Source organism: Cricetulus griseus (assembly GCF_003668045.3).
Source record: "Cricetulus griseus strain 17A/GY chromosome 1 unlocalized genomic scaffold, alternate assembly CriGri-PICRH-1.0 chr1_0, whole genome shotgun sequence".
In the NCBI taxonomy this organism is placed as follows: domain Eukaryota; kingdom Metazoa; phylum Chordata; class Mammalia; order Rodentia; family Cricetidae; genus Cricetulus; species Cricetulus griseus.
The window spans coordinates 227,734,321-227,746,492 of record NW_023276806.1 but is presented as its reverse complement, the minus strand read 5'-3'; the positions used below and the strand labels follow the sequence as shown (position 1 = coordinate 227,746,492).

At 39.5% G+C, this 12,172-nt stretch overlaps 1 pseudogene; it reads right to left on the bottom strand.

Moving 5' to 3' along the window:
* Positions 1-4,747: 4,747 nt before the first annotated feature.
* On the bottom strand, positions 4,748-11,877 carry LOC100752043 (annotated as a pseudogene).
* Between the last annotated feature and the right edge of the window lie 295 nt (positions 11,878-12,172).

Sequence of the window (12,172 nt, the reverse complement as noted above, 5' to 3'; positions counted from 1 at the left end):
ACGTTCATGGGGTCTGGATCAGTCCCATGCTGGTTTCTCAGCTATCAGTCTGGGGACCAAGAGCTCTCCCTTGTTCAGGTCAGCTGTTTCTGTGGGTTTCTCCAACCTGGGGTTTTTATTGCCTGACTCTACTTCCTCTTCTCTCTCTGCTTCCAGACTGTTGATGCAGAGAGATCTACCTCCTGGTGCTTATATTCCTTCTCTACCAGGAAGGACTATATCACTCTCCCACTCTCCCTTAAGCTGTTTGTGTTAGGGTTTTTTTTTTTTTTCACAGTATCAGAAAAGTAACTACGACGGCCTGCATACAAGCGCAGGCAACAGTGTTAGCGAATGCAGAGAGGGACTCCCTTACTTGAAACTGTATTTCCTGTTCTTATGGACAGTGACAAAGGGGTTGCTTAGTCAAGGCACATAGATGTAGATCAGGTTTAAAATATTTTATAAACAAGGTTTCCAAAATCAGACTGTCAAGAAAACTTAATGTGGCCGTTTTGTACTTTGAAGGTTCACATGTAGTCTATATATCGCGCAGAACAGAACACGCATTGCTCACTTTTGTGTGGAGACCCGTGTACCCTAAGCTCCCTAAATCTTTGCACAACATTTTAATAAATAAAAATAAAAGTTTAATAAATTTAAGACACCAGTTCTGCCTATATCTGGTTGTAGATATGTAGAAGAACCCTGCAGAAATTATAGTTGTTTATAAATTGATTGTTTAGAAGACTTCGCATGAAAGGTTGTTTTGATGAACACTATGTTGAAACTTAATTTCTTGAGCCTAAAAAGATGGCTTGGCAGTTAAGAGTGCTTTCTGCTCTTGCAGAGGACCCGGGTTTGGTTCCCAGATGATATCAATGCCTTGTTAAACCCCGAGGGCATCAGACACACAGATCATGCATAGGCACACATGCAGGGAAATACCTATATGTGTAAAAAAGTAGAAAATCTCCTAAAGAAAGAATTGATTTTCTAAGTAGTTACAAGCCTGGAAAACATATCAGGAATCTTGATAAAACACAAAATCAATAATGTTATTCATACAGGCTTTAAATAGCCCTAAGTGACTTAAAGGTTAAAAAAAAAAAAAAGCAAAAAAAAAAAAAAACCCACCTGTAATTGGAAATTTAAAAAGTGCTTGTCAAAGTTCGTATAACTTAGGCAAACTTAAATGAATACATTCTGTAATAGTGTTGGCTTAATTACAAAAACATGTAGCAATGCTAGATCAATATACTTCACGTGGTAGAGGCTCTTATTTAAAGAGATTACCTTAAAAATACCTGCATAGCATGATGGCTTCATCAAAAGAGACGGAGAAGGGAAGAGCATCTCCCTAGCGGACTTTCTGGCTGAGGAAGGCGTTCTGGTGGAGGAGAGCCTACGTCCCCACACCGGTCAGCTGGGCTGATGAAAGCACGGCTTGGAAGGAATGTATCATCATCAACAATTTGTGGCTGTAGCAATGGCAGTATATATTTGGCACCCACAAGTGACTATCTCATTTTTCCGCGTGCTCCATGAAGCAGCTCCGGAACCCACTATCAACTGGAGCCATCTTCCCAAACCGCCACCCTCCACACTGCTTGCTTGGGGAACCTGCCTCTGATGTGACAGAAAACCCCATTAGGGAACTCTTTAGATGATTAGATATTAGTGCAGTGCACTTACCACGTGAACCCAGCAATCCAGACAGGTTGAAAGGTTGGGTTATGATGAGTTTGAGGACCCGGATTCCCTGCTCAGTGCCCCGAGGCTCAGTGAAGAGTTTCTAGGAAACAGGAGAATTCTAGCGGATGTTGGTTCTAGTGAACGTTGCTAATCAAACGCCTGGTAGCGATAATAACAATTGTTCTTTTGGCTGAGCCAGAAATCAAGATTCCACCAGACACAGGCCGGAGTGCCTTCCTCATCTCGTCACAGACAGCTTTGATGATGGCCTGCCCATGATAGGTGATCAATTTGGAGACCAGCAAGTATCGAAATCCCTAAGATTCAGACCACTATTGTGGGGGCGGGAGTATGTGTGGGTATAGAGATGGCCCATGCCTGGATATGGATCCTTAGGATGACCCAGGGCAGCAGAGGCTACGACAAAGGTAGCCACGAAATCACTTTCTTTCAAGGATTTCCTCCCCCTGCTTCTGTGTGACCTCTATTTGAAATCTATTGGCAGTCTGTGACTCCAAAAATAGGCCACGGCAGGCATTTGGCATCAGTAGGGGTAAGGTTGGGATGATGACTAGAGAGGAAAGGGGGCTACTGTGTAGTCATCTCGATGATGGGTGTAACAGACGGGAGATGCTGCATCTTGAGTTCCAGAGACAGACTCTTGTTGATAGGCTTAATGACAGGAAACTGGCAAATGGAAGTTGTAAATTATATCTGTGTTTACCTCAGAGGTTTGAAACAATTTATATAACATAAAGCAAAAACGCAGGGCAAAATGGAAATAAAACAGTCACTTATGATTTTGCATGTAGGTTTTTATTTTAAGATTTAATAAACAGTAGAATCTGAAAAACAAAATATCTGGATGACCACCTACATTTATTTAATGCCTTAGATGTTTCATGAAGGGTTCAAAATTGCTAAAATAGATACATTTGATGAATATACACATATACACAGAATGTATATTCACAAATAAAATCCTCTATGATTTAAAGATTTTTAGTAACTTGAAGATATGGAATTATGTTAAGTAATTAGATGATTTGATTCTTCTCAGAAAGTTATATTAACCAAGATCCCATAATAGAAAAGCAAATAAGAGTTTAAACAAACGATGAAAGGTGAAAACACTGAAAGAATGTGTATATTATTATTATTGATAATTAATTATTAGAATTATCATTTCAGTATGTATATGCATCCAGTAGGTGTATGCATATGTCTTTGTGTAAATTCACATACATATGGGTGCCCATGGAGGTCAGAAGAGCATTTACCTCCCCTGGTGTTTGTTATCCATTAGAATCTGACGTATTTATGTGTGTGTATTCAGGATACTTACCTACTGTCTATTGGAATCTACACTCATTTTCTTTATAGTTTTCTGACAGAACTAAACAAATTTTACAATAAGTGTTTTCTTTGAGTATCTGGGTGTTTTTTGTGAAAACATTTTACATAAGTGTTTATTGATTTAAACCTATGAAAACTGAATCCTTTTGTTGATAATCTGAAGTTTTGGTTTTATTTTTTTCATGCAGTGTAGATTTGCAACTCATGTGAAAGTATCTGTAAGATGTAAGCTTTGGCCTACAGAACAGATGAGATCAAGCACAACAGTGAATTCCCCATTGTCTGAATACAGCTCCTTTAACATCTCTCGACTGCTCAGCAGTTACTCCCACTCTTTCATAACATCCCCTGTGATGTGCAGCCAACAATAAGGACAGCTCTATCTAAGGAGCCAAGGGCAAGAAAAACCAAAGCACAGGATTGTTGTACAGTGATGTCTTCAGATAAATCACCCACAGGCAAAGCTGGAAAATTGTCATCATCAAAATGGATTCACTTTTCTCATCAAGATCAAAAGGAAACAGATACAGAGGAAACCAGAAAGCCAGCCTTCCTTAGAAATTATACTTATGGATACCTCCATCTAGGACTTAACAGCATGCATAAATATGAAATATAACTCTGTGTTGCCGAGGACCTCCAGTCTATGGAAATTTTGTCATAGTAATCTGAGCTGATTACATTAGTATGCTTGCCACACCTTATTGTAGAGGTTTGCTTTTCTACTTTCAACCCGACCCAGTCATTCAAGGCGTTTTTCCTCAGGTGCCATTATATCTTTTCCTTTGTCTTGTGCCAGATATCCCTAGGAATATAGCATTGAGCCTCTTCTATAACCTTTTTCATGGTGATCCATGGGAAAAATGACATTTTGGAGAAGAGCTGTCAAGGAACCAAATCAAAGAGAATGGTGCATCCCAGCAAGGATGGAAAGTCTAGACGACTCCACTATACCTCAAAAATGCTTTGCCCTCTAATATTGCACCAGCAGACTTACCTGGTGTGGTATTTCACTGCCCTGAGCGTATATCTTTGTTCTAGGCTGGGCTTGCAGAGATGGCTGTGTAAATGGGTTCCAGCTTTTCTCCAGAGGGCACCGGTGTGCAGGAACAACTGAATACAGACAACTGCAACCTGAGAGAAGGTAAAACTGGAAAACACAAGAATCTTGTCCAAACATTTCCAAATACTGAGTTTTGGTTTCTAGTATCTCCACAAAACATTGGCTGGTTTGAAGATGAAAGATAAAGTAAACATTATATCACACTGGAGGTAAGAACAGCCTGGACTTACTGTGTTTTTCCTAGTAACAATAGAAATGAGTTTTAGCAACCGATTTTAATTGTCTGTACTTTGTGGAAAGTCATAAGCACATGATAAACTATATATACTGTGACCTAATGTGTATTGTAACAGAATTTTGTTCCATGGCTAATCTGATATATTAAGAGTAATTTTATTAAAGGCAACCCTATTTCAGCATCACTGTCTCAGTCAGTCTGGAATACAGCAGGTGACAATGAAATTGTCTGAGTAGGTTGCATTAAATGACTGAGTAACATCTAAATTTGCTTTAACTGCTCAACTTTGTCCAACCTCTCACTTTAGCATCAAGACTGAAAAGATTTAGAGCAGAGAAAAATGTTTTTATTTCCATATAGATTGTAGAGATAGAAGAAAGGTCAACAGAGAGTGATTCCTGAACCAATAAAGGCACTTAGTTTTCAGCAACGGTCTGATGAATCCAGTTCAAGTAGTTGCAGAGCTTGGCATAGACACCAGGTTTCCCTTCTGAAGCACAGCTGTCACCCCAGGAAACAACACCCTGGAGTTGTCCATCTCAGACCACAGGGCCGATAGAATCATACTGAGCAACAAAGATGAGATATTTAGATTGGTTATACCTTGAGTAATAATGGGATTCAAGATGTTCTTTCATGTTCTTAAGATATGTTTTGCAGGCCGATGATCCTCCACAAAGCACTGACTATCCTTACAACTCCATTCAGTCTGTATTGCTTTGTTGGTTTTTGTGTCCCCTTCCTTCTGCAGTCATTGTATGGGAGGGTACAGAAAAGAGTGAGGACTGCAGAGATTACTGTCTAATGTAACTCACAAGCTCTGTCTCCTTCACAGGGACTCAACCCCACAATACAAGAAGGCTGCTTGGGTTTACAGTTTGCACAGCATCAGCTCTTGGGTCCTTTACCCAGAATATTCATCATCATGTCACAAAGAGAAAACCAGCATTGTGTTTTCTCAAAGCCCTTCTTCACCTCCCAGACTGAGACCCAGGTACAGATTTGCCTTTTTCCATTTCATAAGAGAAATATAGTGAACAAGGCAGGCAGACCATCATGATAGAGATGGATAACCAGAAAGTCACCTGGCAGGAGTCCTTTCCACCTTCCAGGAAGCCAAGACAGAACATGTTGTTAGTGATTCGATGTGAATAGGCCTTGTGACAAACAGAGTCAGACAGGACAGAAGCATCCAGACACTGAAGAAGTGAGGGAATCTGAGAGGCTAAGGGTGAAAATCCAATTAGTCATACTGACTTAATATTTATTTCCTATTTTGTCTATTACTTTTCATAAGAGCATTCTCTTTCATTTTCAAAGCTTCTTCTGGTTCTAGGGCACCAGGCATGAATGTGTACACACACAAACACATACACACACACACACACACACACACACACACACGCACACACACACACACACACACACACGGGGGTGGTGTGGGGGATGGAGAAAGCATGCATAAATAAAACATAAAAATAAAAATGTGAAAACAAGTTATAATTTAGAAGATTTCAATAGTTTTACTTATTAGTTACTCTTTCTCTGACACTAGTATCAGTCAGCACTGCTCTCAAGTTCAGGGGCTCTATTCTAGATATTTATTGTATTTATAGTTTTTAGCCCATCAGTAATCAAAATGCAGTCAAACTCCTTGACACTTTTCTAAGTTCATGTTTTTCTGTCTTGATAGGATCATTGGGGGGGAAATTTCTAACTTCAGCTGGCATTTCTCAAATGGCAGGTTCAAAGCTGCCCTCTGAGAACCAGACATTGAATGAGAATGTTTTACCTACTGTCATTAAGGTGCTATTCACTTCCAGTACTCACACTTATTACATTGTATCTTACAGAGACACTTACCTCCAGATTTCAAGAAACCCCAGCCAGACACAAGACTTCCAGAACCAGCTGATGGACAGGACTTTGGCAGAGGGACTGTAGATACTTGAGAGCTGAAGGTAGCTGGTGACTTCAGCTTAATTAGCATGATGTCATTATCAGTATTCCACTTATCATAATCAGGATGGCGGATATGAAACTACTCATCAATGAACTACTCACCGCCTTCCATTTTATGAATGTTGTGTTCTCCGAGACACACCTGTAGCTGGCTGGGTTTAATGGTTAAAAGTTTTAGTGTCCTTGTTCAGATCATGTTTAGGCAGTCACGCTGGTCGGACTTTGTAGGTGTAGCTCAAAACAAGGACGACACCAATAGACATGCTAGGGTTGACTGGGGAAAGGCCCTGAGAACTCAACCCTACACAAAAAACTACAGGCAACTGCAACTAAGGAACAAGCCCATCAATGGGTTAATCACAATCAAATGATCAACCCTGAAAACATTATAGCAATATAATATACATATAGAAAACATATAAGTAACATCATAGAGTAAAAGCATGTTTACACACACACACACACACACACACACACACACACACACACACACACACACACGTAACAACAATTAATGAAAAAAGAGGCCATGAGTTTGAAAGAAACTAAGGAGGGGTATATTGGAGGATGGTGTGAAGTGAGCAAAAGGAAAGTAAAAATTATGCAAGTATATATCATCAAAAATAAAAGAAACAATTAAAAAAGTTTAAGTATCCAAAATAAATACCTCTTCCTTTCTCCAACCCCATCAATCATGAGTGTAGCCATAACTCTCCACTTAAGCATTGCATCACTGAAGTAAGCCCCTACCACCAATCTTGGCATAGGTTACAGAATTCCCCAGTAAGTGTCTCTGGTAGCAGAGACACACAGCCCACCATCATCTTGTAATTGGGAGGTTTAGGAATGGAAACCAAATATATCTTACAAAATGTCTCCAGGTCAAAAGAAGATTGCTGAATATCGACTGATAACTTTCTACTTGTTGGAATCCCCAAGGCAAGAGTCAGAGGGATAGAAATAAATATAGGGAGCAGATCAAATTATTTTTCTTTGTGCAGTGGTATTGGAAGTATGATGTGCTTGGTTAACCTGGTGTGCAGTTTTGTTCTGATTGAGCTATATATACTTCTTAGGGCTCATATTGATTTGCATTGTGAAGGTTTTCTAAGGAGCTATCACCAACCATTCTCCTATCTCCTTTGCACCATAATTTAGGAAGACAGCAAGGGTGTCCACCCATGTTAACATCTCTCATGATAAATTAATATCATAGCTAATAAAACCGTGGGATGACTAAAGAGTCTCATGGGATCAGAACATTTTATCTAGCAAACATAATGCTGTCTTTACCCAAATTGAAATTGGTAGGCCTAGAGGAGAAAGTGATTTCAGAGAGTAAGAATGTGAATAGTGGCTACTTGCGGATGATAGCAGTGAGCTGCAGACAATACCCATTCGTCAGTAATGAGAGATCCCCCACATATGTGAGATCCAGCATTCAGTGACACTTGGTAGGGGACAGAATGCTTCTGACAAGTGTAACCCCCAATGATCCTATCGTCATTCTCCCCAGTGGGGAAGGAAGCTGTGAGAGAAAATTAAGGGGCTCTGTGTTACTCGCTTCTATCATATTATTTCATGCAACATGGGGTCTTATTTCAAACTAGGGACAAAAGAGATGGCAATGTTCTTCTGAACCACACAGTCAAGACATATCCATCAATGTGATGGCTAACTTTTAATGATGACTTCACTGCTTTTGGAATCACCTGGAAGACACTCCTCTGTGTCTTTGTCAGGTTATTTCCATGGGGGTTTAACTGCAGAAGGAAGACTCACTCGTATGATGAGTGGCACTATTCTGTGGGGTAGGGATCCAGACTGAGCCTGAGGCATTCCAGTACTATGTCCCTGCTTCCTGACTGTCAGTATCATAGAACCCACTTGCCTTACCCCCCCCACACACACACAACATTATGAGCCATCCCCAACACAGCTTCCCTGCCAAGGTTGACTACATCCTTCTCCATATAAGCCAAAACAATATTCCTTTCTTAAGTGGCTCCTGTCTGATTTGTTACAACAGTGAGAAAGTAGCTTTATGTAATCTGTTTGAGTATCCATTATTCTGCCCCTTGGACACAGACCCTTCTGATATAATGATTAATAAATAAGTACTTTTGAAATATATGCTTTGTTTGATTAATACTTTGTTGTGACATATATGTATATATATTCCATTCATAAACACATACATTGTAGTGCATATGCATTCCCACAAATTTTACACAGATCAGAGGCTCTTTAGAAAATAAATGTCCTACCCCCACCACTTAAGATCTAACCATTTAAAACCATAGCCTCATCAATTTCCATGCAAATATGGAGAGAGCTTTGCAGTATGGGGTGGAGAGATGGCTCAGTAGGCAAGCAAGGGGACCCAGTTCAGCTCTCTAACATCCTCATAAAAGTCAGGCATGGTGACATGCTCTACAGCCCCAATCCTGGGTGGGGGCAAGAGCAAATGGAGACAGAGACAATAACCAGAACCCACTGGCCAGCCAGTGGAGCTGAAAATAGAAAATTTCAAGTTCAGTGAGAGACTTTGTCTCAGAAATGTAAGGTAGAGAATGACAGAGAAAGATATACAAAACTAACCTCTGATCTTCCCATCCACAGGTGAGTACACCAGCACACACACACACACACACACACACACACACACACACACACACGCACATAGCAGCACACACACACACACACAGCACACACACACACACACACAGCAGCACACACATAGCAGCACACACACACAAACACACACATAAAAGCACACACACACACACACACACACACACACACACACACACACCAGCACACACTCACACACAGCAGCACACACACAGCAGCACACACACACACACATCAGCACACACACACTCACACACACACACATCAGCACACACACACTCACACACAGACTCACACACAGCAGCACACACACACAAGCACACACACACACACACACACACACACACACAGCACACACACACACACACACACACACACACACACACACAGCAGCACACACACACACACACCACCACACCACACAAAAGGAAATCTTCCAGGAGTTTTCCTGGTGTATGTTTGTGGGAGCTGATCAAATGTGAAAATGGCAAAGCTACCTCCATCATAAACTAATAAAAAGGGAACTTTTAAATGTTGTCAGAGAATATCCTATCCTATAAAGAAAAGGCTGCTTTGACTTTTTTTTCATTCAACCAACTTCTTTCTTGGAGTCTAGAATAAATCGTCATATCATTTGGAAATTTATGAGTTCTAGACTAACAGGTCTAAAGTGAGTTTCAGGGCAGCATGAACAAACTACAGGTGAAATTGTTATCTCAGCAAAAAAAAAAACCCACTCTTGTACACAATACAAATGAAAGATAAACATCTGTTTAAATATTGTTTTATCATTTGACTATCCTTCAAACATCAAACAAGTCATCCAGCATTTTCATATTTTCCAGCTATCTTTTGAGATTTATTACAACTCCACATGCATTTTATTCAAAAATATTAGTTCTATTATCTAGTGCTTCAAATAATTTTAGAAAAGAAATTTCTAGACAAGTATACAAATGCATTGCATTTGTACTGGTTTTACATAGGAAAAGTAAATATTAAAATTTAATAATAAAAATTTAGCATTAAAAACAGTAGTATTAAAAACACTCATCTCTGTTTATCACAACTGCATGACTTGTGAATTTATAGTAGAGAGATTTCACTTAAAAAGCTGTCTGAAAACACAGCCTAAGATTTTTATCAGTGTGAAAAAATATTTTCATCTGTTGAGATATTTTGGGGGGGGGTAAATAACTGTGCCTGCAGTGTTCAGTTTTGGTGATCACAGTCCCACCCAGGAGTGGTGACTACTTTCACTCTAATTTCTTAGAAGTCAGTGGAAACGTGTGTGTGTGTGTGTGTGTGTGTGTGTGTGTGTGTGTGTGTGTCTGTGTGTCTGTGTGTCTGTGTGTCTGTGTGTCTGTGTGTCTGTGTGTATCTGTGTGTGTCTGTGTGTCTGTGTCTGTGTCTGTGTCTGTGTCTCTCTCTGTGTGTATGTGTGTGTGAGTATGTGTCTGTCGGTCTCTCTCTCTCTCTCTCTCTCTCTCTCTCTCTCTCTCTCTCTGTGTGTGTGTGTGTGTGTGTGTGTGTGTGTGTGTGTGTGTGTGTGTGTATGTGCATGCGCTATCCTTTCTCTTCTGTTCTAAATTTCTGGAGTCTACATGGAAAATCAAAACACCTTCTGATTCTTCAAGAGGCCCCCTCTCTGAATCAATTCTTGATGCTGTGGATTTCCACTATCAAGTGAGATTTAATCTCTGTTAAGCATGGGTACTATACACTTATGTCGCTACCTCTTAAGCTTCTTGCTTATAACCCTTCTATGCAATGAGCAATGTTGATTTTCCCAGCACAAAATAGAAACTGACACTTGCAGATTCATTAATTTCAAAAGACTCACCAACAGTTCCCTGAGAACAAAGAAGAGTATCTTCATGGTTGCTCACTGGGACAGGGACAGGCAATAAGACAGTTTTTTTTTTTTTTTTCTCATGGGTAATTATACCTCTACATCCGTCAATGACACTGATGGTCTCAGGTGCCAAAAAAGTGATTTCACTGGGAAGTCACAAATCTAAATTTAGAATCCTATTCTGTGCCAGGTGGAGTACAATGTAAGACTTAATTAGTATTTTCCCAGAAAGCTATGGGAATAGAAGTTGCAAACCCACCTGGTGAGAACTGGTCCTCCTAAAAGGGAAAAAAATGGTATGAGGTCACAGATAGCAGCTAAAAGTTTCCAGACTCTCAGCCAAATGTCTTCATAGTCGTTTTGTTGACATTTGAACTATTTTCCAAGGGGTTATCACAAAGACAGAACTCTTCATATATTGGCTGCTTTGTCTTAGAGTAGTTCTGACCTATCATGGTGATTGTTATTATTAATGGAATAGATTGCTGTCCTGTTGCAAGTAATCATTTTATTATTTAAAATATAGTGAATTAAGAGGAAAAGTAACTATATTAACTTTTTCCTAGACCTTACCAAGTATTTGGGATGAAGAAATTCCATTTACATGGAGCTTCAATTTCCCTGAAAGAAATGATCCAGTTACCTGTGGATAAGAAGGAAAATTAATGGATGGAAAATTCTAGAAATAAATAATTCTTAAGTTTGAAGTAACTTTGGTCATACACAGTGGCACATGATTGTAGTCCCTAAACCTGAGAGAGAGTCAGGCAGATCAAGAATTTGCGTCATCACATGTTCAAGGCCAACTTAAGCTTTTGTAGCATGACATTGTGTTAAAAAACATAATTACAATGAATTATAGTATTGTGCTTATTTTATTAACAATTAGTGAGGTTACTTTTTTACTTTGAATAACCATAAACTAAACTTCTATTTTATATACAGATAATTAAATTCTATGTGGGATTTTTACTTATTATGCATTTAGTGGAGGTCCTGGAATGCATTCTCCCTGGGTAAGGCTATGAGTGTGTTCTAAGTTCCCCATACAAGTTTATTCTCCTGAAAGCTGTATGAGATGCCTAATAAAGCCATTAAAGACAATAATATAAGGGACCAAAGCAGTATCGTGCTGTACTAATAGCACACAACAAACTGGTGGAATCAGTCTGTGTTCTTGTCAGACTGAAGCAGAATTCTTTATCAAGGATGATGGTTACAGTCTCTACCACAGAAGAAATTCAGTGCATCAAATAATTTTGTCCTCACAACCAACACTGTGGATTTTATGCTGCTTTAATGTAATTTTTCTTTGTTCTTGGAATTTCATACATATAAAATGGAACATGATCATATCCACCCCTGGCTTCTCCCCTTCGGTTCATCCTAA